Genomic DNA, 27,760 nt, shown 5'->3' on the forward strand with positions numbered 1-27,760 from the left:
ACTTTTTAAAAGAAAATTGCACTTTTGATTCAGACAGAAAATAAATCAACTTATACTGTAAGTCAGTATTAACTAAAAGAACAGAAGCCATCAAAGTCCCATAGAACCTCCCGCAAATTCTCATCAACTCCCACAGGCTTTGCATCAGACATTTTGGCAATTTATTGAGAATTTTTTCTAACTCAATATGCCTATTTAATTACTCCTCAAATAGCACAGTAAAAGGAAAAAGCATAAGGTTATTTTATTTTTTATCTAGAACATTCTCTGTTACTGCCAAGATCTGAAGGATTGGTGATGACCCAGTTGTTGTCCTTTTGAAGCATCTGGTCCTTGGTACTGTAAATCCTTTGGCACAGCATTCCTAACCCAAAATCTGTCACTTTACTACAAGCCCTCAGCAAAACAGAAAAGGTGGTTTTGAACTTGTCACAGAAGGCAGACACTTGATACCAGGCTGTCTAAAATTTGCATGAAAGACTTTTCAGCCAGCCTCAAAAAGTCATGCGGAGAGGTCTATATTGTCTTCCATAGAGATCCTTTAGCTTGAAGAGGCAAGGAAAAGTAAGGTTTGACTTGGATTTGGAGAAGGCCAGTAAGACATTAAAAACAACTCTCAAAAAATTATGCTTGTGAAAATCATTACTAGAATTTATTGAATCTTCCAGCCTCAAGAAACTGACCAGCAGAATTCAATACCAAACCAGCTTCTGCTAAGTCATAACTACAGAAGTAGGTTTATTACACAAACCTCATCAGATACAAAAGGGCAGCAAGATAATGTTGATGAAACAATACTGCTACTAAGTACTCATTATATACCTACATCTAAGCACACAAGTGTCATCACTGCCTGCACTACACTTCTGCAGTCAGTTAGACCAACGTGTAAATGAGGACAAAAGCCTTTAGCAATGCTGTGCTCATTTCCTCATATATATTCACAGATGCTGAACAAACAGGTCAACACTGGTCGTAATTCATTTTAAGACTTTGGAGACCTTTGTTGTCAGACAAAGGATTAAACCATATTCCCCAGAAATACTATGAACACTGGCTGTTAAGACACACTGGTCTTGACACACTATAATCATATTCAGCATTTTCTTTTTTACCAGTTTTTAAAATGGGATCTAGAAGAACTAAAAAAATACAGTGCCTCCAAAATACAAAATTAGTGGATATTTCATCTGTGCTGCCAAGGTAGACACTGCAGCAGAAAACAACAATTGGTGAAGCAGAAGGCTCCATCTCAGTGAAGTTCAGCTGATTATAGGCTTGGATAAGCCCTGTAGTAACAGAGACTTGTATGACAAGCAGAGGGTAGGCCAGGCAGAGACCACCTTAACCTTCACTAACTGGAATCCAATAGTCATTTATCCATCCTTTTCTTCTGCTCTGATGCAGCCACTTAGGGAGAAGATGGGACAAGCACTGATGAGACATCTCTTAGAAAAGTTTGACCATCAGAATCGGGAAAATCACCTACAGAAGAGGGAGGAAAATGAGTCCAAATTGAAAGCAGAGACATGTTAGAAATAACAACTATAACAACAAAAACGTAGCCTTCAAGCCATCCACTAGCTCCAGGGTAAGTGATATGCCTGACAGATATGCCTGAGAGACAATGAGAGTTGAGGAGTTTGTCTGATGTGCATTAAAGTGAGAAGAAAAAAAAATGAAACCACTGTTTAACAGATATCAGACACTGATCCCTGGATACTCCTGTGAAAAAATAAATAAAAATGAGACCATTGCAAAATATTTTCTTCCCTTCTCTTCTACATGTCTGCCACAGTCATACTCTGAAGGCAGCTAACTTCTTTGGACTGTCAGGGTGTCATGTTCATAACTTAGAGTATAATGAACCCTGAGAAAACTAATGAGCTGTACTCGGAGGGCATCCTAGCATGGACTTGACTTGGACTCATTCTGACACCAGTGATCTCCATAGAGGATTCTCCTGAAATCCTTCAGGATTCACAGATCAAAATCTTATTACCTCATTTCAGATTAACGTAAGAGCACCTGACAATACCACTGGCTTTAACAGCTTTCCTATGAGAGAGCATCCAGGCAACTGTTGCTGGAAGGAGGTATGTGTCTTTGCAGATGGCTCTCCTCTTCTACCATGGATTGTAAGGAACTGCTTGGAACATCCTTCTACAGCCACTAAGGAGATGGAGGCATCAAATTTCATCTCTTGTTCTTATCAGCGTACCTTGAAATGCACCAAAAATTCAATCTGCATTATGCTTTCCTGTTTAAACCTCGCAAGTCTGAGACTACACTTTATCCAAGTCCTAAAAGGAATTGCCGCTTCCAGTGCAGTATTAGGTTCCCCATGGTGTGAAGCCTGACACTGAGGGAGTCACTCGAACTGGACTGAAGTGCTACGTGCAATAACACTGCTTTTTCCAATACTTCAGTTGCTTGTCCAAAGTTTCTGATTTTTTTTCCAATTAATTTCCTGTCAATAAGCCTGACATAAAACACTCTGCCAAGTAATTAATACGGCTATAGAAATCACAGAATCACAGAATTTTCTAGGTTGGAAGAGACCTCAAGATCATCAAGTCCAACCTCTGACCTAACACTAACAGTCCCCACTAAACCATATCCCTAAGCTCTACATCTAAACGTCTTTTAAAGACCTCCAGGGATGGTGACTCCACCACTTCCCTGGGCAGCCCGTTCCAGTGACTAACAACCCTTTCGGTAAAGAAGTTCTTCCTAACATCCAACCTACACAGTTTATGTGTGTAACCAGTACATATGGGAAATGTATACTTTTTGCCCTTGAATGAGCTGCTCAGAAGTGGGGAGCAACCCAGTATATGTAGTCCCTTACACTTCTAATATAAACATCACCCTCACTGCTGCTAATCTCCTCTCTCTTTGGCTCTTATAACATAATCATGAAAAGGCTATGCTTGGCTTCCTCAGTTAAATATTTCAATTCCCAGTCATATTGAAAATACAACCGTTTTCCATGGCATCGTGGTGCAAGCTAAATTGACAATTACACTAATGCTCTGTTTATCACACAAACATAACCCCTAAGATGAGCAGTTAAGAAAGGAACGCTTTGGTTTCTATGCAGAGATGGAAAGTATATCATTAGACAATCTCTGGCTATTGACAGATACTATCTATAATAATCTTTTGCTAAAAATACTGGAATGCACACTCTCAAAATAAAGGAGAAATCCTGCCAGCTCTTGGCATAGGTGATTCATCCACACTGTTCAGACAATAAATCAGATCACGGTTACAAACTTATGAATTTAAGCCTGTATTTCTCTTGTCATCTTACTCAGCAAAATGTTTTATTATTGGAGCATTAAAAGAGGAAAGGAAAGAAAAAAGACAGTTATTTAAATAAAATTAAGACAAGGCCCATAAAATGTGATTGGCTAGATGCAAGATATATGGTATCAGCTTTGTTCTGACATATTTTGAAGATTCTTCAATAGTTCACTAGCTGCGGTCTAACTGTAGAATTGCACGACCTCAATAAAAGAGCAAGTGGGGCAGGTGTGATTTTTTTCTATAAATTGGAGCAGTATAACTAAAACTTTCATACACACTTATTTTTTTAAATCAAGACTATAAACTGTCCTACCCCACACATGCAATTTCAAAGAAGTGACAAAGAACACGCTCAAATACAACATGAATACTTTGCTAAGGGTTTTGGCAGAGGATGCCTTAAAACCTCAGCATCCAGCAAGATCACCTATATCTCTGCAGAAATACAGAAGCCTGTACCAAAAAATATTTAATTTCTATTGAATGTGGGAGCAGAACTCTCAAATTTCACCATAGAACAGCGGCTTTAAAAGATGTTGATATCCTCATTCAAAGAGATGACACAGACCAAGGCAGGCATCACAGGCAGTCAACATTTCAACAATTAACATAGCTGTATTTTTCACATCTCTTTCAATGACAGAAATTATTATGCAATGCCTTTCACTGGAGGAAACAAACAAACAAAGATAATTTACAGTTATTTCAAATGCTCTAAGTGTAAATGAGTAAGTTATTCTCTTTCATTCCACTGAGAAAACTCAGAGAAGCCTTAAGGGTTAGTGATGAGAAACTTGAACTGTGACTTTAATTTCCCTGGATCCTCTATAACCTCAGACTACGGTTATATAAAGTGTTCTTGGGTCTACATATCCATTCTCACTAGGTTTAATGGAATGCTTAAGTGGGCTTATTATCAGCACAGGGAGATTCGAGCCTTTCCATCTTGTTCTGAGTTTGATTAAGAACCAAACAAAAAACTGCTGGAACTCAAAAGCTGCTGAAGGTAGAGCCCTCTTACTTCTTTCATCATTAAAGACAACACAGTATTTCACTGTGGCAGAAATCAAGCTATGTATGCTACCAGCTCTGATATAGACACAATGCAAATGACTGCTCTTCAGCACTTAGAAAACTCACTGGAAACTTTATGCCTATGAAAAATGATGAATAGGAAATACGTATCTTTAGGCAATGCAGACAACAGTGAGGGGAGTTGTCGGACCCATCACAACAGCTACATGTGAATTTAATGATAGAGAACAGAATAGAAATCACAAATCATATTGAGTTGCTCCTCGTGCTTATAGCCCTGGGCACTGAGATGCAACTTGAAACAACAATGCTCACATTAACAAGTTGTTTGACTTTGGAGGACTTCAGAAAGCACCAAGTTCCAACGTGCAATGATAAAGAAGCAGCACTGGGTTTAGAAAGTCATGCTGTGTGCCAGAAGCAACACGTACTGACCTAAACCTTTAAGACACAAGCATATATCTGGAAACAAATTAGTGTCACTCCAATTTACACTGAAGTTATGAAGACTGCTATCAATATCAGCCAGGGAAGCAAGAACCCTGTCCAGGGTCAAGTGAAGCAACGTACCTCCTTGTGCATAATTTGCTCTCAAGAACTGCAAAACACCAATGGTGAACCAAGAGCAAGCTTGGAGAAAAAAACTAAGTGCAATGGCTTGATTTTGCTTGAGATTAAATAACTTTGAAAGTGAAGTTACAGAGCTCTGACAAATATGAAATAACTCCTAATCTAACAATAGATTTCTCAGTTACTGACAGTCCTGCTCAAATCCCAGTGAATTGAGACACTGACACAACAGCAAATGTCAACAAAGCTCTCATACAGCTCAAATTACCCAGAGATCTCCTAAAGTGCATTTGCTCCTGTGTTGTGGCTGACTGGCGGGGCACAATGCTCCAAGGAGTGCAGTAAGCAGCACATATTATGCCTCTAGCACAGCCCAGTGCACAGAGCTTCCCGTGGAGGCAAGTCCAACTGGAGGGGATAACTCCAGAGCAGACTCATCCAAAACATGAGGATCACCAAAACTGGCAGCAGAGCATTTGTCTTGGTCTGAGTGAATGCAGAGCCCTGGCTGTTGTCTGTTACTATGAACATCTCTATCACCAGCAGCAGATACAGCCCCTCATTCACAGCTATGAGGGCAAGCTGAAAAGAAAAGCCTCACCCTCAGGTCTGTCTTCCTTGTATGCTTTTGATGGATTCCATCATGGATTCCATTATTCAAAATGCACAGTGATTCCTGTTTTAAAAGTATCATGGAGGAAGACATCTAATGATGCATCTGAATCAAACATGGTGAAAATATAGAGCATTTCAAACGTAATCTTCATTTCAGAAGCTGTCACATTGGTCACAGCCTCCTTTTCACAACAGCTGCAAGTTGCCCCACGTCAGTCTGACCTTTACAGGGTTTCTGTTAAAGAAATGGTAAACAAGTTAATTTGGCAGCTAGAGCAAGCACTTTCCAGCACTTGGGCACTGTACAGGCTTTTGCTTCTTCCCCCTGCCAGGGCACTGGACTGCTTCTGTTTTCAGGTTTATACCTCTCCCCCCACTGCCTGCTCTCAGTGAATGTCCTATTAAACACTCCTGGAGATCAAAACACATTTTACTAACAACTTGAAACTAGGTTTCAGATCTCAAGACCTGGCAAACTTACACAGTGCTACTCAGGATGCACAAAAGCATGGCCTTAAAGCTTGGCTGTGTGTAACGATTAAGAGAGCCAAGGACCAGAAGACCTCAAATCCTGAAAGGCCTGTCTAATATTCCAAGAATGGACAAGACAAGGCACTTCACATGATCCACTTTTAAAAATGCTGAACCATAAAGTGGATTGCATCTGTCAAATAATATGTGCACTTAGGAAATGATACTCTAGACTGGGAAGAGAAGTCTGTATTTAATGAATTACTAATAATGATAACTAACCCAGACAGGATTTTTTTTCCCTTTGACATATGGTCTTAGATAAGAGAATTACTACTTGCAGCATCACTGGAAAAGTAGACTTCATTATCCAGTGTATAGAATGAGACAGATTACTTTAATGTGAAACATATGCTGGGATGCAGTCATCACTAGATACTTTGTTTTGGAAGTTCCTGTTACAGTTACCCTAAAAATCAGAATCAAGCCCCAGCCAGGGTAAACTGTAAAACTTCTCATTTATGTTAGCTTTTTTTTCTGTTTTCTGAGCATATTTTTTAAAAAAATCTGACATTTAGATACACATATGTCTTGCTTCAAGCAAGCTCCAGACCCTTCCAAAGCAGAATTGTGCTTTAAAAAGCACTTAGATTTCCCACAGAACACTTGTGTTCAAATGCAGCATCTGTTTCTTAAGTAGAGGTCCAGCTTTGGAACTGACTTTGCCAGCTGGGTTAAATCAAGTCACAGGAGTCAGATTCCCCCTAGTTTTCAGAGTGAATTTCAAATGACCCTGTACACAAAACATTAAGAGTGTGTATAAATTAAAAGGAACAATTACCCACTGCAACATTAGGAATTCCAAATGCCGTAAGCATTTCATTTCCAGATTTACCACGAGACAGCATCTTCATGCCACGCTGGGGAGGAAGCTGCAGGGCACCGTAAGTCCCAGAAGGAATCTGATATTCCACGAGTTTCAAAGAGTGTAGAAACTGAATGTACACAGCACTGGCAGCCAGGAATTTAGTGCCTTCTTCCCTGCTCTGCCACTAAGCCCCTTTTTGAAATGCTGGTAGAAAACTCAGAGTCCTTTTATCCTTAGACACGGAGTTGTAAGTCTGAAGGTCATGAATGTGTCTATTTCCCCAAATACAATGGATGACAGCTAAGGATTTCTCAATTTAATTTTAGGAAAGGAGCAATTGATTTAACTTACTGGCAAGAGCCATTGGTAAAATAGCTCAAAACGAAAATCCACACACAGAAGCACTGACTAAGATGCCATGCGCCACCCTCTAGTAAGCTAAACCTCTCCCCTCTGCAGCCACTGGGACCGGACTCCAGCCCAACCCCTGTACTACGCAGAACAGGGATTACTGAGCCAGGTGCGCTGCCACGTGGGGATCCCTTAGTCGCTGCCAGGCAGAGCATCTGTGCAAACCACGGCACTGGGTTTGCAGACTCCTGTGTGAGCACTGAGGGAAGTGCCCAGAGCACAGGCAATCTGCAGGCTCACATTTCTCCCACTCCTCAGGCAGAGCTCACTTCTGGCACTCGTGCTGGCTTGCTCACAACCAGTTTTGGATCTTGGTGCAGCACTGCACTGTGCCACATCCACCAGCCTTTGCTGAGGTTGTACTCGGACAGTTTGTGCAGGAGCTCAATGCACCTTCTCTGGATGAGCTTTAAAATCAAGGTGTTTGCAGAAGATGGGAGTTCAGTAGCACTCGTACCTTTGACAAGAGAACATTTTGTTTCCAACCTCACTCAACAAAACAAAGTGACGTGTAAGTTAGTGACATTGTCACTGATGGTCACATTCTTTCAGACCACCTGACAGTCATAAGAAGTAAATGGTTTGATTTGCATGATACCTGCTTTGCAGTAAATCTCTGGAGCTTTACCAGCCCACTGACTTTCTCATGTCTCACATCAAACACTGCAGCCTTGTGGAACTGACTGCTCGCAACGCTTCCTGCAGGAGAAGGGAGAGAGCAGGGATGGTTCACCTTGAGTCATCGGAGCTCCAAGTAGCATGTTTTGCCTACTTTATTTTCCCATTCAAAAATGAATTAGAAAGCCCTAGAGAACAGAAGACAGCGCTCTTGCCACAGGCTGTTTCACCACATTGTTCCACGGACATGATGTTTGAGGTATTTTGGAGGTTTTGTGCACCTGTGTAAATGGCCAAAGAACTTATCCTAAAACCACACATGGTATCATACACAGACCTAATCTGTCTGCATGCTGCATTCTACTTGGTATGTGATGTTGTTAAACACCTTCCTTAGCCTTTTGGCAAATGGACCAAATCTTTGCAATTAAAGCTGAACGTCCATGAAAAGATTTGTGTGGCTTTCTAAATGGACAGCATTGCCTTAGCACGCATAATTGGCACACTTACAGAAATAAAACTCTACTGTATACTGGTTTTGAAATGCTGAGTTCCAGAACTGTTTTGATGGGGAGGGCATCACACTTTCCTCTTTTCAGCAGGTAGGAAACAACAGCATCAACTTTCCAAACAATGTTCAAAGTGGAAATTCAGTCAACATGTTTCTGCTTTCTGTGGCTATATCTCTATACTTTGAAGTGGTGATTACTTTTGCAAAACCTCATTTTATAGGCTTGCCAACAGATCTCCATGTAGATTGCAAATTAACTAGCAAAGAAAGCTGCTACTACAGTCCTCATTAGCACATAGTTATTTCAAGAACAACTCTCCAGTTTCTTAGAATATTACACAAGCTCCAAACTGAATTCCAGCATCATAATTAAGTTCTCTCTTTAAACTTGAGACCATATAAAACTGTGGTCTAGCTTATTTCTGCAATGTTTGTGTCTTATGTTCTGATTCAAGGACAGGTGTGGTTTTTGTAATGTGCTGTGTTTCATTTTATCTGAGATTGGGCTACACAGCTTTACTTCTTTGATTTCCAGTGTCAGAAATGGTAAAATCATTCTTCTGGATTATCTGCCCCAAAACAACAGGTATTTACTAGAGGAAGAGGAGGGAAGAGAAACGAAGTGCAAACATCAAGTTCAGCACCTTGTTCTGTGTAGGGAATATCAATCTCTATCTCCCATTTTCTAAGAAAGGAGCATTCAAACTTTTTGGCTTCTTGTGAGTATCTGGAACCAAAACCCAAACTAATTCATTTGGGTAAAAAAGAACTACCACAAAAAAGGAGCAAACATTTTATCAAAACCACATTTTCAGCAGCTGAACTGAAACTTCCCATATTCCCACAGAGCCACATCAAACTGCTCTAAAAGCTCACGAGTTCTGCAGAGCACAATCAAAACAGAGGCTGAAATACCTGCCACCTCGAGGCACCGCTGAGCCTGGGGAAGCAGTTGCAAAGGTCACAAGCTCATAGATGCCTTCAGATCTCACATGAAGCTACTTGATCTTGGCGATCTGTAATGCAGGCCTCATAGCATATGTGCTCTTTGCTTTCAAATTTGTTTAGGCTACTCCTTTAAAACTTTTTGTCCAACTCTGCAGAAAAAAGGGAAAGCTGAGTTATGACTGATACTGAAATGACACTTCCAGTCAGCCAGTGAAAACATTTAACTCCTGAATCTGACTCATACAAGGGCACCAGTTATAAAGCACTGTGTTGTGCAGTCAGAAGGTAAAAATGGAATCTGGAAAAAGCAGCTTCCATCTTACATGGAGAAATCTCAGGGCACAGTTTTGGAGGCTGCTACTGGGCTGAACAAAGGTTTTGCTTCTGCATCATCTCCTTTCTTCCGCTTCCCATATTGGAGGTAGCAGATGAAGAGTGAGCCAGGCATTAAAATGCTACCTAGGTCAGGACTTTGTGCTTTCACACAGTGACTCAATTAATCAAAGTTTTTGCCATAAAATTTAAGCAGCAATGCTCAAAGCCAAGTCAAGTCACAAAATACAAGCTGATTAATTTCCCTCTAATTTGTATGATAATTAAAATTCCAACTTTTAATTCTGTTAATTGTCCTCCCACAAGGAGGTTGATTGGGCTTTGCTAATACATGCTGTGAAAATGCACTTCCCACAGGTCTGTCTTTGTTTCCTTTAAAATGTAATGCTTTTACATAATTATCCCTTAACTTCTATAGATAAATGTAAGCTTATCTTTGGCCTATTCTGACACAAGTCCCTGTGTAACTTAAGCTGTGCCAATAAATCAAATGCTGAAAGTCATTAGGTGTTTCATCAGAACATGCCCGTGTGTGGTTCTGTGTGCCTTTTAATGAGCAATTAAACTTGCAAGAAAGAGAAAAACCAGCTATGGTCCAAAAATACACACACACCCTCCCCCAAAAGTCTAATCTCTCTGAATTGAGCTGGAAAAAGACGAAATGCAAAACATAGCCTGCTTTCTTCTCATCTCCTGCTTTCCATGACCTCCCAAAAATGTATAAAATAGCAAAGGAGAGTTGAGCAAAGCTGGCACCTGCACACAACCCAAATGCTCACTGGAAAAGAAAAGTTTAACTGGGGAAGCTGCAATCAGCCTATACAGCTTATGTTTCTCTGGTTGGCTAGATACTAACCTAATCCTTTATTTAATTCACCTGAATGGAAAGTTATTACTTCCTTGGTGTACAATAGCTGCTTGTACACAGGAAGGACTTGCCCTGTTGTCCACCATGAACATGACACAATACAGCCACCACAGCAGAGAATTAAAAAATAAATAAAAAATCAGAGTCCATCTGTAGCCAATGTTCTTCTCTGGACACAAACAAAAGTCAAACCTACAGCAAGTTAAAACATGTAAGCAAATAAACAACCACCACATTCTAAAAATCCTAGCACAATGCCTTCAATACTGTTCTAAAGCAATACACCTAAGGGAAATATATATCTATATATGTTCCTTGATGGAATTCAAGATGGACATTCATATCTTTCCCTGCTACTTCTTCTAAGACCTACCTACAATGTTATCATCACTGTTACTTCATTTAGCATTCTGATTAGAGGAGCTGATCAATAGGCAAAGTATCAGACAAATATGCACTGGCCATTAGCACACTATTTGAGAACTTGGGCAGTTAGAACATTGACTGAATACAAAAAAGGATATGTCAAAGAGCACACAGCTAGTAAATCCACCATCGTTTACAATCTAACACTTTTGCCTCAGTATTGGTGTTTATGCAGACTCTCTCTGTTCCTCAAAATCAGAAGTGATGATGTCTTCTGGCCTTTCATGTGCCTTCAGTTTCTTTTCTTTAAGCCTCCCTGGCTCATGCCTTTTACTGCATAAACGGACATCACATCATACCGTACACCCACTACTCAGTGATGAAGTTTGAGGGCTGGAAAATCTCACATGCTCAGTAACATGGTTCCCTCTCTTTTAATGAAAGGAGCTTTATCAGGTGTCTCATGTTAACATCTCAGGCCAAGTTTAAGGAAATGGACTTCCACTGATCTAATCAGAACTACATCAGCTTTAAGTTTACCTTTCTGTGGCCACTCATTGCTTTCAAGAGGTTTTCAAGTACAAATATAGTAACTACAAAAACAGACGCAGGTATGTTCTTTACAAGGCACTGCTGTATTTCACTCTACTTTAGGTTGTCAGCGAGCATTTCCATTTCAGGACAGCCTGTAGTAATCTCCTAATATATTTGTTTAGCAGTAGAGTTTTTTATAAGCCTTTATTTTAATAACAAGTTACTATCTTTGTTGCTACTTAAATGTAGTTGGCTGACGAACACAATGACACGGATTACTGTTAAGAACCAGTCAAACAAAATCTTAGTGGCCAGTGCTGGGCTCCCTACACCTTCATTTCTCCCTTCGACACCTCATTTCTCCTTGGGCTCCCACACAAGGGACCTGGCACAGAAGTCCACGTGAGCTGCCCTGAGGACTTTCTTCCCCCAAGAGTGGCCTGAACACAAACTTACTAAGGACCGCACTCCCTCCCTCATGAGTAGAAAAAACACTGCACGTAAGAATGCAAATGAACCTCTCGCTACTTCCACTTGAAACGAAGGACTCAAAATAGGTGAGTGGAAAATAAATTGGTAACTGTAAAATAGAATTATTTAAGAAACATACCAGTTCGCTATTTGTTTCCATACTGATCCTGACAAAACACTCTTCAAGCTCTATGAAAAGAGATGGACAGAGTACTCCATCAAACCATATTCAACTGTCACGGGGTTACAGTTTTGTATGCAGTATTTTTACAAATTGCTCTAAAAGCTGAGGCCACTGACACAAATACAGAGCACTTGTGTTGCAGCCTCTTTAGAGTTCAGTGGTTCGTGTACATCCATTAATGTTCAGCATACGATTTTTTAAAAATAAAAATACATAATCTTTCTAAAGAATTATTAATATGTTTTAAAATAATGTTTAAAATTAGAGGGAAATAGAGAAGAATGTCTTGAACCTGTCAACCAGAAGGCTGAGTCCTTTCTTCTCCTCTGCCTGCTTACCGTTCAGCTTTTGCCATTGCCTCTGAAGCTTCTCCTTACTTTCTGAGAGAGGATGTCAGATAAAGAAGACTGAGTGCTGGCTGAGGCAGCCTGCTAATTATGTTTTTACATATGCCATGTTTTCATCACAGGTGACTTGACCAAAAAACCTTTATAAAGTTGTCTGGGTTTTCACTGCCAGCACTGAAACGAACTGAAGCGAGTTCACAAGGGGAGCACGGTCAGCTCAGGCACTGCCCCATTCCGGACACATTTGACCACTTCGTAAAGCCCACAAGTTGCAATTAACATATTTTGAACAGAAGCAACAGTGAAGGGGGGCCCAGGTGGTGGATGACAGACACAGAAAAGCAAATTTTAAGGCCTTCCTTCCCCTCCAGAGCAGCAGGTGGCACACAGCCCTCCCCCCTTCTCTTATACTGGCACCACACTGGTCATACCAGTACATGGCCATACCGTCTAAGAAAACTAAACACATTACAGCCCTCATCTCCTTATCTGGGACTTTCCTTTGACAATGTAAAATCTATTAAATCCTCTTTTCTGTAGAGGATTGCACTTTCTATACGCTAATTTATCCTTCATTTAACATACTGTGTGGGTCAACAATACGAAGACAATGCACAACTGTAAAAGGGGCAAGGAAGCTCTTGCGTTTATTAACCTTTGACTCAACCCGATATAGGAATATGCTAAGTGTGTTACACTAATCATATAGCCCAAACCTTAGCAGATAAGACAAGAAAATCAATTGCAATTTCTTCAGCTGTTTTCTCATATATTCTCAACCTCTTAGCAGCCATTTCTTTTTAGAGAGCAGTCAATGAATATTTAATGTTGGAGTGCACTGCCAATTTTATCTGCCAGATAATAAAAAAGCTGCTTGGTCACGGGTGTAAGAGGTCTATTTTAGCCCGTGTGGCTGCCTGGCTGTAATAAGAAGGATGACAATTTTAAATTGGGAGATTAATGGATAATTTGGAATCACTGTCATCCTGACACAGGCAGTGACCTTTTCAAATTGACAGATAGCTCCATTTCACCCCAACCTGCTACAACAAGAGATTGTTTCAAACAACTGGGCCTAAATGCCAGGCTGAGAGGAGGCCAGACCCAGGAATGTGGCAGGGCATTTTCTAAGTCAAACAGGCCTCCTGCAGATCAATCTGCTAGTTCGGAGGGCCAGCCACTCAGCAGTTCCAGTTCTTAGTTTTCAGCTACTGCAGCGTTAGCAAGGTAAAAGGAACTGAAGCCAGAAAGAACACTCAGCATTATCTCCTCCTGCAAGGAAAATGCACAAACACCTAGGGATCATCCTAAATTATATTAGGAAAAGATATAAAATAGGTGAAAGAAAAATTCTAGATATCTATACCCCTCTTGTGATATTAGGCAGTATTACTTCAGTAGTAACAAACAGAGATGCAGAAGTCACTTGTGAGAAAAAAAAGCCTCATTTTCTTCTAGAAATGACTTGCTTAAAAGTCCTGAAATAATGGACCTTAACAATAAGTTACTGCTAAACATACAAAAACTATTCAATGCAAGGATGTGAGAGGTATCCCTTAATATTTTCTTTCCCCCAGTCTCACACAGCTGTTCTTACAGCTTTGAAGTATGCTCTCACAGCATGATTTTGGAAAGGAAGTGACGTTTATAAAAAAGAAAGCCTTAAATGAGCTGCCTCTTGACAAATGAGGCATGCCATTGTGCATGAAATACACAGTATGAGCAGAAACTTATTCAAAGGGTATATTCCCACATTAATTTCAAATTGTATTTTACCAATTGTCTTGATACATTATTTTACCTTGCACAGGTTTGTTAGATGTGGATTAGCATTTCCTTTTAGTGACGTGTAAGTTGTTATACATCATACACTGATTTTTCTCTCAAGAAGAATAAGTGGGATTTCAGACAAGTCAGTCCCCTCTCCCAGTGGTCACTGTCAGATCTACGCAGCTCCCAAACTGCCCCAGCCCCTTACCTTATTGTCACTAATAGCTTCTGAGCAGCTCTTTTAAAACACTGAAGACGTGCTGGTCATTTTCTAGATGTGACATGCCACAAAGCAACACCTGTAGAGGGAAACTGAAAGGCTGCCTTGGAAGCAAGGTAGGGATGTTGCAAAGGAATGCACTTGTTTTCCAGCTGATAAAAAAGGATCTGTGGGGTGGACACATGCTGGCACCCATGCTGACAAGATGTCTCACAGTAACTCCTAAGTCAGCAGTGGTCACCTTCAGATCCTTGCGGAGGATATCAGCTTGCGTCCTCAACTCAGGACCAGAGTCCCAAAGGCAGGACGAGTTACAACGTAACACCACACAGATGACACTGTGCACCTCAGTAATCCTTCTTCGGTTCAGTAACAGGGCTAACCTGAGATGTTGCAGGTAGTAGCATATATTAAATTCACTAAGGAAGTACAGACAGGCAGCTCTTAGGCAACACTGCTTGCTACTGCTAACCACCTAAATTAGGAGGCACACTGTAACATACCTGAAGTGGTGAAATAAGAAGGGAAGGCAGCTGTAAAATGTCCTTCCCTTCCAGATAGAGAAAAAATGCTGACATCCAATAAAGTCAGTACGTTTCAAAAAATCAAAGCATTAATTCACTAATGCAAATATGGAATGAAATGACTATGCACAAGCAATATTTTCCCTAAAAAAATCTTCATATAAAACTAGATAGCGCACGTAGGAAGTATGCACAGCAGATTACTACCTAGCTGTAACATTTCACCTGGCTATTACAAAACCGAAATGAAGGTCACTGTTTACTAAATTTGGTCAAAGAGTATAAGCACAGACAGTTCTACAATTAAACACGTCAAGTCCGCTCTGCTGCATCTAGCAAGGTCATTATAATCCATGGTTTGTAAGCAGACTGACAAATACTCGTTAACAAATACTAAAAGTCTTGCAGTTTTTCAGAACTATCTGAAAATGATTTCTTGAAGTGGGAATTGTTTCACAGACAAAAAGAGGAATATGGGGTAAATTCACCGCGCCACGGTGATGAGTTACATGCTCAATATGCTCTAACTCTTGTAGGTAAGTTAGAGATGAGTAAGTACAGTAATTATTATGAATACTAGAAATGGGAGAAGTGAATTTTTGATTAAGTGTCAAGCTCTGTAGTACACTGATGAGTATTTAGAACCCTAGAGTTGCACTGTCCGAGATCTCAAAACAGAACACATTGCACAGAACCACTGAAAACACTCCGAGTCAAAACATTTGATGTTGCTGCTGTTGGAACTAAACAGAAATCACTGTGTTCTGTCATGCCAATGCCAACCTGTCTGTGCGCCTCAGAACAGAATGAACACAAGGCATCTCTGCAGTCTGAAACAAAACAGCATTTGTCACTTAAATGCTTGTATCAACACACTTCTGAGTAAATGCAAGACAGATGATCCTGAAATTGGAAGTGGTTGAAACTAATGGTTCTCTTTTTAGCCCACAACTAAAGATGAGAATTACTTGCAAATTTATACTGAAAATGAGAGGAGTATTCGTGAGGCCCTGGGAAACCTGATCTAGTGGGTAGCATCCCTGCCCACGGCAGGCGGGGTAGAACTGGGTGATCTCTATGGTCCCTTCCAACCCGAGCCGTTCCATTCTATGGCACCCCGGCGCTGTGCTACTAGAGCTATTTATTCAAAGTCTCCCAACTAAGAAATCGGATAGTACACCCAAACAGCTTTTTAGAAATAGGATGTCTTTGATATAGTTGGCTGCTAGTAGGTTAAAAATGAAGCTTTCCATTGCATTTCAGTGAGACTGAAAATTCTCTGCTTTGCTGCTTCTGTAACGTTTAAGATTTTTAAAATTTGAACTGAACACCCAGAATAATCTAGAACATCAAAAACATTGAAGTCTTGCATGAGAGCTCCGTGGAATAGAATGATATAAGTTATACAATGGATCCTTGCAGCAGTCACACACAAAACCAGGGTGGTACACCTACTCACGGTGTTGATTAAAGCCCTGGGTTTTTAAACTTCATGATGTTATTAAATAGTGATTTGACCTCAACTGCTTTGAGGTGATCATATAGCGAACTGAACATTTGTTCCATAGGTTATCCTTCCTCCTCTGCATGGAACTCACAGATCACTTGAGCTTGGGGCTGAATTACACTCAATTCTTTTCAGCTAGGATAATTTCTTCCACATTTTTTCCACACTGCTTGATGACCAAGAATAATCACGTAGCTTGTAAAACCGCTACCTGGAATTTAAAATTGGGTATCCAAAATTAAAGGAAGCTTGAATATTTTGGTTTTTGTCTGATCCTGTCTGTAAAATGGAGAAAATAAGGAAATAATCACATTAGCCACTGCCAAATTTAACAACTTAAGCTCAAGTATTCCTATGGAAGACCACCACATAAACTCAGGTAACAGCTGGTATTATGTCCTCCTCAGGTAAGCACTGAACGTGGCTATAGGGAAGTTGGATGTGACGATGGCGACTGTGTAACATTTATTGTGACCCACTTGTACAGGCATATTGCATCTGCACGGGCATCCTGAAAAGGCCCAAGTTCAAAACTGAACAATGCTGCAATTTTACTTTCAAGCCATCTTAGCGCAGAACAACTTTTCTCCAGAAATCCACGGCCAGAAGAAATGTTCTTCTCCTTTTCAATAATTGATGTAAAGAAAACGGTATATAAAAAGTATCACACTGCCAATCAAGCAGATGTCACACCACTTTGGTAGGTCAATGTAATTCCTCAGATAGGAGAAACTGTTTTTAATAACAGTTATAATAATGGAGTTGCATATGAAATTAATTCAATTGAAAAACACCTTGGAATTTTTTTTACATGTATTAAAGTGCAGTGGCATTTTCAAGTAATATTACAAAAGGAAAAAATCATTTTCAGCTGTTTGGCAGTTTTTGAAAGCAGAGAACTGTAAGATTTGTTTCAAGTTTCACTTTTCATAGGACATGACTAGCATCTTAGCAACGGATTTGAACCATTATCAGTTATTCCAAGAGACACCAATGCAGAATCTACTGATCAGAATTGATATTTAGCTGTAGCATTGTGAAAACAACTTACTTCATGGGTAATGAAGCAACTTGCTAAGTCTTTGATGGCATTAAAAAGGTTTCCTGAAGAATTAAAATATTGATACTATTTAATTCACACACAAGAATGAAAAGAATCACAAATATTTAAAGTGGTTCAAAATATTTTTTTCCTTTTTGACATTTAATTGGTATTTTTATTACCACACTGAATGTAACTCACTGTCTGAATGTATTTGACAGCACATTCAATTACATATTGATAAAGGACAACATTTCTAAATCAGGAATGGAAAATAAAGGAAGATTTTCCGTGCTCGCAGGTGGTATATAAGAATAATATTCCAAAAGTAGCCCTTCTTATATGGCAAATTTAATGTCTGTTGAAGATTAAATATAAAACTCAATTTAATGACAAATCAGGAAAGCTTAACTGTTTCAGATTTTATAAAATTTGGTCTGAACTTTGGCCCCTTGGATGAAGCAGGTAAGGACAAACTTCTGGAAAGCAACTGAAAAAAAAAACACTTTCATTTTGTAAGGTGAATTAGGCAGTAATAAGCCTCCATAAAACTTTCACAAGGTTCACTAGCCAATTTCCAGAGAAAAGCTAAGCTAGTGTTCTTAGTAGAACATTGTAGTGAAGCGGAGAAGTGCAAGAAAAAGTCATCCTTTTACATTTCTAATCCCTCTTTGCCCTTAACATTAAGTATTAGCAAGGCTAATGCACCTTTTTCCTGCTGCAAATCGACGTCTGACACTCAGCCTGTCACTGAGGATTTATGCTCACAAGTTGTTCTGGGACAGTATTTTTCTTCTTGCATAGCAACTCGTCCATCAGCTCCTGAATAAGCCCAGCCCAATGCAGCCGGAGCCTAGAGAACCCCCTGATGCCTGTGCACCAGGCTGTGTTCGGCTGGGCTGCTTCCCTGAAGCCTCTGCTTCCCGGGGACAGCGCAACACAGCCTGGCAAGGCTGTGAAAAAGGCTCTGAAAGGCAGGGAGGACAACCTACCTGAACGCCACCAAGTTCACACCTGTTCTCCCCTTGTCACCACAGGCTTCATGTAACAGCTCTGCTTTGTAAATAAAAATTATGACAGATAATAAATGTAACTACGCAATTAACAGTTTTCCTAGAACACTTGTCTTTTAATTAACATTTTAAGGGGACTTTTTGTTAACAAGAAATATCTTTCCAAACCTCTCAAAGTGAACAATGCTTTCATGCAGGATTTGATTGCAATCCATAACTGGGAAGCAACGTGCACTGTTCTGCCCCGGCAAAGCAGCATTGTGACCTACTGGATCGAGTACAAAACAGATGAAGCCAGAAGCACATTGGATCCTAATTTCAGCTGGCATTTTGCTGGACTTGGATGAGTCACTTGACCTCTTCATGCTTCACAACTCAGCTTGAAAGACCCTTGAGAAGCCAACACTTGAGTGTAAAGCAGATGCTTCACCGTGTACAGGTTTTCCTGGTAGGTTTGTATGCCCATTAAGACAGACTGTAATGGTGGGAAACCAGCTTTGTAAGCTATAAAGCCAAGGTGCAAAACCTCATATTCTACCACAGTAATTTTCCCTGGATGGACTGGTCCGAGTTTCAACTTCCTGAATGATTTCATCATTTTTGTACAGTATGTATTACACATAAAATAACCCAACTTGTGATCAAAACTACGTCCATGTCATCACACAGTACAATTTGTATTAAAGTCAAAAGGCTGTACTTTCAGAAATCCCGCTGTTACTTTGGCCATACTATACTTTTCTCCTGAGATGAGTATTTGTAATCCCAGGAGACTTCATTCTCTATTTAAAACACTCTCCAATGGAAATCCTTCAGAGGATTCCCATTCCAGAGGCATGCATTTTGACCATTAAAGAGGACAGGTCCAGCAAACAGGGACAAAACATGTAAGAGCTATACAAAGGAAACGAATTGGGAACACTAAGTTTTTAAGCACAAAAGTTTTTAAGCTACTTGGAAAATGAATTGACAGCAAAGTATCATAGTCTAGTAGGAATCTAGCATAAGGTTAGGAAAAGCCAAATCAAATTGGGCCCAGCTGCTGGTTAATGCTGTGTGCCCTTTTGCAATGCATGCAAACCTTGGTGTGTGGGAATCCTCATTTAACACCTGTTGCTAAAGGACTTCCCATAATTCATACAAAGGAGATGTGGTCTGATGATCTGATGATCTGGAAGAGACTGCAGCAAAAACCATCTTCCCATGTGGACTGGAAACAGGATGGGTATAATGTCCTAGTCAGCTACAATATGCATCTAATATAACCTACAAAAGTAACCAAGGACCTGTTTAGAAGCTTGGAAATATGGGCCTAATGAAAAGAAAAGAAAAAAAAAGACTCCTAAAACAAGACATGTAAGAGTCATCAATTCAAATCAGTAAGAGTTAAGCCTCTAATCAGCTTTGTGGTTCAGTCTTCACATTCCTACCTCTTGCAGGATCACTGGTCCACAAGCAGAGGAGAAGAAACGTTGCAAACACATTTCAGAGCAGAACAGCAGTAACAGAAGCCTGGCCTCTCTCACATCAGCCCCATAGCAGGCAAGAACTCAGCACACTGGAGCCCAGAAAGCTTCGAGGAACCCAGTGGCCAGCTGGAGCCCATGAGCCCCCACCAAGTTCCTACTGTGCATTACTTGCACCAGTCATTTTGGCAGAGTTGCGGAGATCCTCCCGCAATCCATAACCCCCCAGAGCACAAGGACTTTCTCAAAACTGAGGCTCCCTTGCTGTCCAAGGAGATGTCGGACCAGAACTAGCAGCTCTGGCCAGAACAGCATTGACCACAATGCGGATCCTTCACTGGATATAACAGAGCCACTGTCAGTGTCACCTGAGTGCTTCAGTGCGAGATCCCAGGCACCGGCTTTTATTCATCAAAAGCTACGACTTTGAGAACTGGACGGCTTTCCACAGCACAGATTACTTAGCTTTACCACAGCCATAGCAGTACAATCTGTAGGATCAAGATGGTCGTATTTAATCAAATACACAAAATTCAAGTACACAGGCACCTTGTAATCTAACTCAAGTGGTTTTAGCAATATCAAATATGATTTAAACATATATTAACAATATACTGAGGGAAACGGATTGCATCAGCTTTCAGTAAAACACTGCTCCCAGCTACTACTGTCAGAATTAGTTGCAAGAGACATGATTGTTTTCCACAGAAAAGAAACAAATGGGACAGATATCACTACATTTTCCCCACTGTAAAAAACACTTGCATTTTTACCACAGGACTTCTTAATTTTTGGAGATTTATACTGCCCCTGCCAATGCAGTCACCATTTCCTACTCCCCAACAGTTTTAATCAGCTGAAGAAGAACTGGGGCTAAATTTATTATATCTGTGTCCACTAGAGAATTTTCTCCTCTGACTCACGAGATGGCTGCACTCATTCTACGCTTCATGCAAACAGAGGTTCAAAAATAGACTCAAATATACCCCACGGATCTGAGACTCTTGCCCCAGGAGTCTCATGCCACACTAATGAAATCACTGGGAAATTCGCTACTAGCTTCAAACAAATGTAAGATCAAGCCCCAAATTATCTTGTAAGATCTCATACTTACATAGAAGTTTGCAGAAGATCTGAAATTGATTTACAACCTTTACTAAATTAAGCCCTACATTATTCCCATGAACTTGGACATTTCCCATCTGAGTGACAGGGAAGCAAAGGGATATTTAAAATATCTTCTTAAAGCAGTCTTCCAAATTCAGTACCTGACTGTGCACGAGAGCTTTGCAACAACCTAAGCTTCATTCTTTATGAGCACTGGCACACCCAAGATGATTTTAACTAAGTGGTTTCCAAAAGGTCAGGGCCAAAGTTTCCAAAATTTTGGCCTTGAAAACTATGCACATCAACCTTAAAGAAAATCAATGGTCTCATTTGAAAACACAATAGTTTACGACTTCACCAAATCCTACACACAAATTGGGCAGATGTCAGACATGACAGTTACTATGCACTCTGTAGAGTTCATTTTCTTTCTGCTTCAGTGGAATTAATTCCTGTTACTTTGCATGTGTGTTGCATCAGAGCAAACTCAGGATTGCCCGTTTTATTTTATTTTGTTTCCTCCCTTAAGGTATGCCTTACCAGTCTTTAACTGCTTTCATGACACTGTAACAGTTTTGGGTCATTTTGTACATTTTCATGCCAGTCATTCACAGGTCATTGGTTCATGAAATAACCTCTGACACCCTCTTTTATAAACCCAAAATAAAATAGGGCATTAAATCCTAGTTATTATCCAACTGTCCTGTTTCACATTATAGCTGTCATTAACTATTACCCCCAGTGATCTTGTGAAGTACTGGAAGGGCCCTGGAAAATTAGAGACTCGACATAGTAGCTACGTAAATTAAATTATGATCCAATTCCTTCGACAGAGATAAAAGCTTTTCACGTAATCTCACTTTGTTTCCCAGCGAGACACTGGGGTTGATATTGTGGTATTTCTTAATCCACAGCCTGGATGATGGGCCAGAACGCACCCCCGGCACTGCATGCGGGTGCCACCCACCTGCAGGTGTGGCTGACACGCTGCAGACTGGAGCTTCTCTTCAGAGGGACCCTGACCAACTGCAGAGAGATGGGCAGGCGTGCACCAAGCGCTTCAACAAGGTCAAACCCAAAATGCTGTGTTTAGGACATAGCCCCATGTACTGCTGCAGGCTAGGCTGGCAAGGTAACAGCACTACAGAAAAGGACCACCTGGGGGACCATCAGTTGAGCTATCAGCACTTAAATACGTATCCACACACCTAAATCCCATCTCCATAGAACAGCATATTCATTTATTTTTTCAATTAAACAGCATCAGGTTTAGCAGATGGTAAGTGGGTGGCCAGGTCATTGTGCGAAGCAAAGGTTTCAAGAAGCAAACAAGATTTTGCTGCTGAAAAATAACTATCACCTAAGGTCTGCAAGATTTTATAGAAAAAATCTGTTTCCTGTAAATCTAATGGAAAGTTCTAGCTTTTGCCTTACTTTTAGAATTTCTTGCATATGGCTTCTAGACACTGCTCCCAATGAGACAACAAATACCCTGTCTCAGAAAAGTGTAACAGGCATTCCTGCTGCTGAAACCATGCTTCCTGCTTACTTTGATACCCCCCACCCCTGCCCCCGGTGGTCCCTCTTTACCATGTCTCAGTTAAAACAGTACCTGACCAGGAATTCTAACCTCAAATGACCAGAACTCTTGCACCATCCAAATACGTAAAAGGCTAAGGAAGCAACACTTGTGCAGAGCCAGCCTATTTGTGGGGTGAGGAGTCCAAGGTGATGACTGGTAGCATGTTTCCAACATGGGAATCCTATCTACTGTAGCAGTCTCCAGCACTTCTCGGAGTGACCTGAAACTTATACAGAAAAAAATGTTTTAAAAAAGTGTTAAAGCTGGGGTCTCCACGGAGGGGGGGAGCACTTTTTTTTTTTTTTTTTTTCTCCCTTTTTTAAACCATCTCAGGAAGAATTATGCTAATCATCACATAAATCGGTTTCAAACAACAAATGAAACATGGGGTAGGCTTTAGCAGGAAATCTAGGTGCTTGTGCATATTTGAGGTCTTCCATTAACTATATATTGCAAAAAAAAAGAACAGTGTTTCAGATTCTGTACAGAAAAGTGCATGCTCTAGTGGCCAGATACTGAACAACTATTACCTAATCACCTGAAAGAAACACAACGATATTTGGATAAACAGAAGAAATCCCTGTTGCAACTTATTGCTAAATAAAGCCATGTGCATCAGAATAACATCTGAATACGTTTAAATGGAGCTAAAGTGCAGAGAGTTTATTTCAGCTAAAGAAATCACCAAGTCCACTAGAGCTACAAGATACGTATGATCTGCCAGAAATAAACATGCATAATTCAGCAGCTATGTATTTGGATGGTCTGCTGTCCTATGCCATATTATGTATGCACCTTCAGACACAAAGCTCCAGCTCTGAACACAGACACTAGACTGGAAATACAAGAACACAAGAAGCCCAATTCAAAAACCAAGGAGTGGAACAGCCTAATATGCCTGATAACTTGAAAGTCCAAGTTAATCACAGAAGTATGATCAGCTCTCCTTTAAAACGATGTCCATAATGCCCCACTGCAAGAAAAACAGGGGCAGTTAAGAGTCAGCAGAAACAACAGTCATCTTCACATTCATTCAAGAGGTGGTAACACTAGATTCAGGTTAAATTTGTTTTGCTATAGGGTAGGGAGAAAGAATATTGCAGTACGAGAAAATGTGTGTTTATTCTGTAGGCAGGGAGTATCAGTCCTGGCCTGGAGTCCCTTATCCCTTTATTCACATGAAATCTAAGAACTACTCACAGATTTCGCCTTTTTGTCTGCCATTCAGAGGTAATGCAGAGCACTGCTTCAGAGCATCTTGTCTGAGATTAAATAAGACAGATACTACTGGGCTTGTCCATATTTGTTTAAACTTAAAGATGTGGCCAGAAAAATCACTTTCTCACAGTTGCCACCGATTAACACCACACCAACATTTTTAATGCATGTTAATTGGCTATCAGTTATTTTTCTGAGGCAATGTGTAACAAGAAGTCTCAGCCTAACTAAAATTCATTTTAATGTGAATTAGTTGAACACAACATTGCCAGTAGGGCTCTGAGGTACTGACTAGAGGAGAAGCAAAGGGAAATTTCTATTTTTTGTAAATAGCATTTTGTTCAAAGGATCCCTGTTGGGTTCTCTAGCATTTCAGGTTATCTGCCAGGGAAAACAGAAGCTCTGTGACTGGGAAGATCTCTCCCTGGGTAAGCCCATAAGAACTGAATAATTAAAACAAAAATGCCCTGGATAACAGGGCTGCTCTTTAGCACTGTTATTAATTTTCTGTATCTATTTGCACCTATGAAAAGCTGTAAAATGGCTACGAATACGGAAAACACTTTCAAGACTGATGACAGACCATATGCCCAGTGAAACTCCCATTACTCGGTAATTCGGACACTCCCCAGCTCTCCTCTAGTATCCCATCTCTTCTGTCGGGTGCCTCTGTATCAGGGGTCCTAAACCTATGATCAACCGCTGCACAAACATACACACACCCTCAATTCTGGATGTGAAGTTCCCTTCACATAGTAAGGTCATCTCTTGCTAGTAGATAAAGAGATGTTATCGTTACTTGCTCACCCGTCAATACCAAGCAGTCAATAATACTGCATGGTCTTACCAGAACGCTGCAGTGAGTCGTCGTGTTTGTATGCTAAACTTTCCATCTTCACTGTCAAATTGGGATATGAATTTCAGGTTTGCCAAATAACACAGATTTGTGGATATATCCCTAAAATAGCTCTTGCATCGATTTTTCTAGCACAGCAAATAACTTTCAGTTTAAGAAAGCCCCAGCAGATAAGAAAAAGGCTCCCCAGTTCCCCCAGCACTGCATTCAGTACTTTGGAACATATGAAAATTCATTAGTGCAGGTTTCCACTGGTTCTCTCACTTAAGATATACAGCCTGAGCCATGCACAACAATCAGTGTTGTCCTTTATGTCTTGCTGCGGAGATTTAATGGATTTTTTTTTATTTTTTTTTTTCATTTTGTCCTACTGTTGTCAATGTCATCAAAAGAATTCAGCAGAAGAATGCACACAATCAAACTCACTTTCTGCTCAGGGATTAGACGGCCTTAAAATCTTTTGTTTTCACTACTGGAAATACATTTGTGCCCAATGAAATGCTACATAGACATACAGAAGAGTGATGGAGATCCAGTGCTAAGTCCAAAAGAGCAAAAACTTATCTCTGTTCGGATGGAAAAAAAAAATGGGAGATGAGACAGACATTTCTGGTTGATCTCAAGTATCTTATTTTCCAGTGTTATTCCCTTACCAAATAAATATACTTTAGCTAACTTAACTGCACATCAGGGTTATAACTTCACTTTTTCTAAAGAGGACAAAATCAAGTGTTAATGTTAAACTTGGAAGAATGCTTCCCCTTCCTATTTTGTAAGGATCATACTTGCCAAAATAAACTTTCCATTAATTTTTGCTGCCTCAAGACATAGAGGCTTCTCACTACTTCGAATATAAGGTTCGGAAAGTCAGCTGGACCTAAAACTCCAAAAAATATCAATATGACAAAATTGACTAACAGATGAATCGAGGTGTTGTTGACTCTGATTAAGAGCAATACGGAACAATGAGAATTAATCCGAGTAATCTGATGTGATTTAAGAGTGTATGCCTGTATTTGTTCATGGTAAAACAACTAAGCCTGTACATTCCTCTGAACTCAGTTACCTATGGGGTCTTTGGTTTCACATTTTTCCACACCCAGCTGGCAAAAAGCTCTCCCCCATTTGTGAACTGAAAGCCAGGAAAGATGCACTTGAGCTAGCTTTCTGCCATATGTTTCAGTTTCACAGGTTTGGTCTTCAGTTCACAGAGTGAGTGCGGGGGTTGCTATTTTTAGCACTTCTGCCTGACAAAAAGCTTGTTTTCGGTTGAGTTGTAGCAGAAAGATCACAAAAGCACCAGGACTGTCAGATAGGAAATCTGCAGCGTGCACTCCTATGCTGGCTTTTAGCTTTGTGCACCTCAAAAACGCAGCTCAGGCTGTGAGTGCACAAGTTGCACTGACCCAGGGCTTCACAAATGCACTTGAATGAGCTCTTTTCCTCTCCTTGGCAACAATAAATAGTCTAACAAAAAAAAGTGTCTTATAAACAGATTGTTATACTTCTGCAGAACTCCCTAAGGGCCAGCAAATTTTGACCCAGCAGTCTAACTTTTCCAGGCATATCAATTTTTAAAATAAACCATCCAGCACCTCGACCCAGATACATATCACTTGCTTACCCAAACCACATGCCGCCTCAGCCACCTCTAAGCACTCTCAACAAAAAGCCCAGCCAAATGATAACACTGAAGTTCTTCGGTGGCCAGTGTCAGGGTGGCAAAGGGCAAGTTTAAATAAGGCTGCCCTGTGGTTGCCAAGAGGAAAAAGAGAGTGATTCACACATTTTAAAGCAGACTCCAGTGCTGTACTTGCTCTCTAAACAGGACTGTGTATGTAAACGCAAAGGAAGTGAATTTCCGAATAGGGAAAGAAATTATTTAGAAGGATATAACTTGTCTACAAAATTACCAGCAGTATAAAAGAATAGAGATCAATGGTGTAGTTCACTGTCTCTGCATAGGAGCTGTCAAATGAAGCTATGAGGTGCCAAGTTAAAACACCCAAACAAGGTGGAGGTTAAACAGCACACAAGTGATCTGTGGAACTCCTCACAAACAGACATTGTGGATGCAAAAAGTTTACACGGGTTCAAGGGAAAACCAGAACCCTGGGCTAGATGGAGCTTTGGTCTGAATCAGTATGTCAGTTCTAACACAAAAATAAATGAGCCTAAACCATCTCAAACTGCATTCACTTTCATCTAATTGCACTTGTGAAAAAACATGAGATTACTTATGTTTAGACCACCAGGAATATCTCATTTCCCAATGGATCTGAGTAATCCACACTGAAGTATCTCTGAGAATTAGGCTGTTGTTCATGAGGATGATTATCCTTGGCCACTGAGGATCCTTCCCCAAAGAATTAGTATTTTCCCTATCTACCATTTAGTACCCCATTATTTCAAACAACTTATTCATAAACTGCAGTCACCTACTATAACTCACGATCCAATGACGTTAGGTACTTTTACATCTTCTGACGGCTTCTAATGCATTGAATTTCTTGGCTTCCCCATCAGGTTTGTTCTGATTAGTTAGACCTGTAATAAAGGAACGGAGCCCAGAACACCACCCCTTCCACGTGTCAGAGGTACGATACCTGCCTGTTCTACAGCATTGTGCTTCCTTTAAAACAACTGAAAACCGTATGGAGCTGCCAAGTCGCCTTCTCACACTAAAAATTCAGCTCCAAAATTCTGTGATACATCAGGTCCAGCTCTTTGAATGCTACTGATTTCTCTCCCTCCTCCTTCCTGCTGTTGAAAGTATGTTTCGGATTATTTTTCCTACAAAGATGTTAATTGTAAAAGGAAATACAATTGAAACTTTTCAGCCCAGATTTTTAATACTAGACAAATTTCTAAACACTTTGGTAGGAGAAAAGCCCATTTGGAATCAGAAAGAAGGATTGCTTAACACTTCAGATTACCATTTGCAGCTTCGGGCTCATTCTACAGCTGACTTCACCAGCATGTTCTGCAATTGC

General features: G+C 40.3%; 1 long non-coding RNA gene across 1 annotated transcript in view; it reads right to left on the reverse strand.

Annotated features, from left to right (window-relative positions):
• The window catches only part of LOC118171547, a 322,937-nt gene that overhangs the window by 210,232 nt on the left and 84,945 nt on the right, over window positions 1–27,760 (reverse strand). Inside the window, exons 2-3 of the long non-coding RNA XR_004753256.1 lie at window positions 22,702–22,913; window positions 9,327–9,508 (exon numbers count right to left, since the gene is read on the reverse strand). This is a non-coding gene — a long non-coding RNA (uncharacterized LOC118171547). The remainder of the gene's footprint in view (window positions 1–9,326; window positions 9,509–22,701; window positions 22,914–27,760) is intronic.

This window comes from Oxyura jamaicensis, chromosome 9 (genome assembly GCF_011077185.1).
Source record: "Oxyura jamaicensis isolate SHBP4307 breed ruddy duck chromosome 9, BPBGC_Ojam_1.0, whole genome shotgun sequence".
NCBI lineage: Eukaryota > Metazoa > Chordata > Aves > Anseriformes > Anatidae > Oxyura > Oxyura jamaicensis.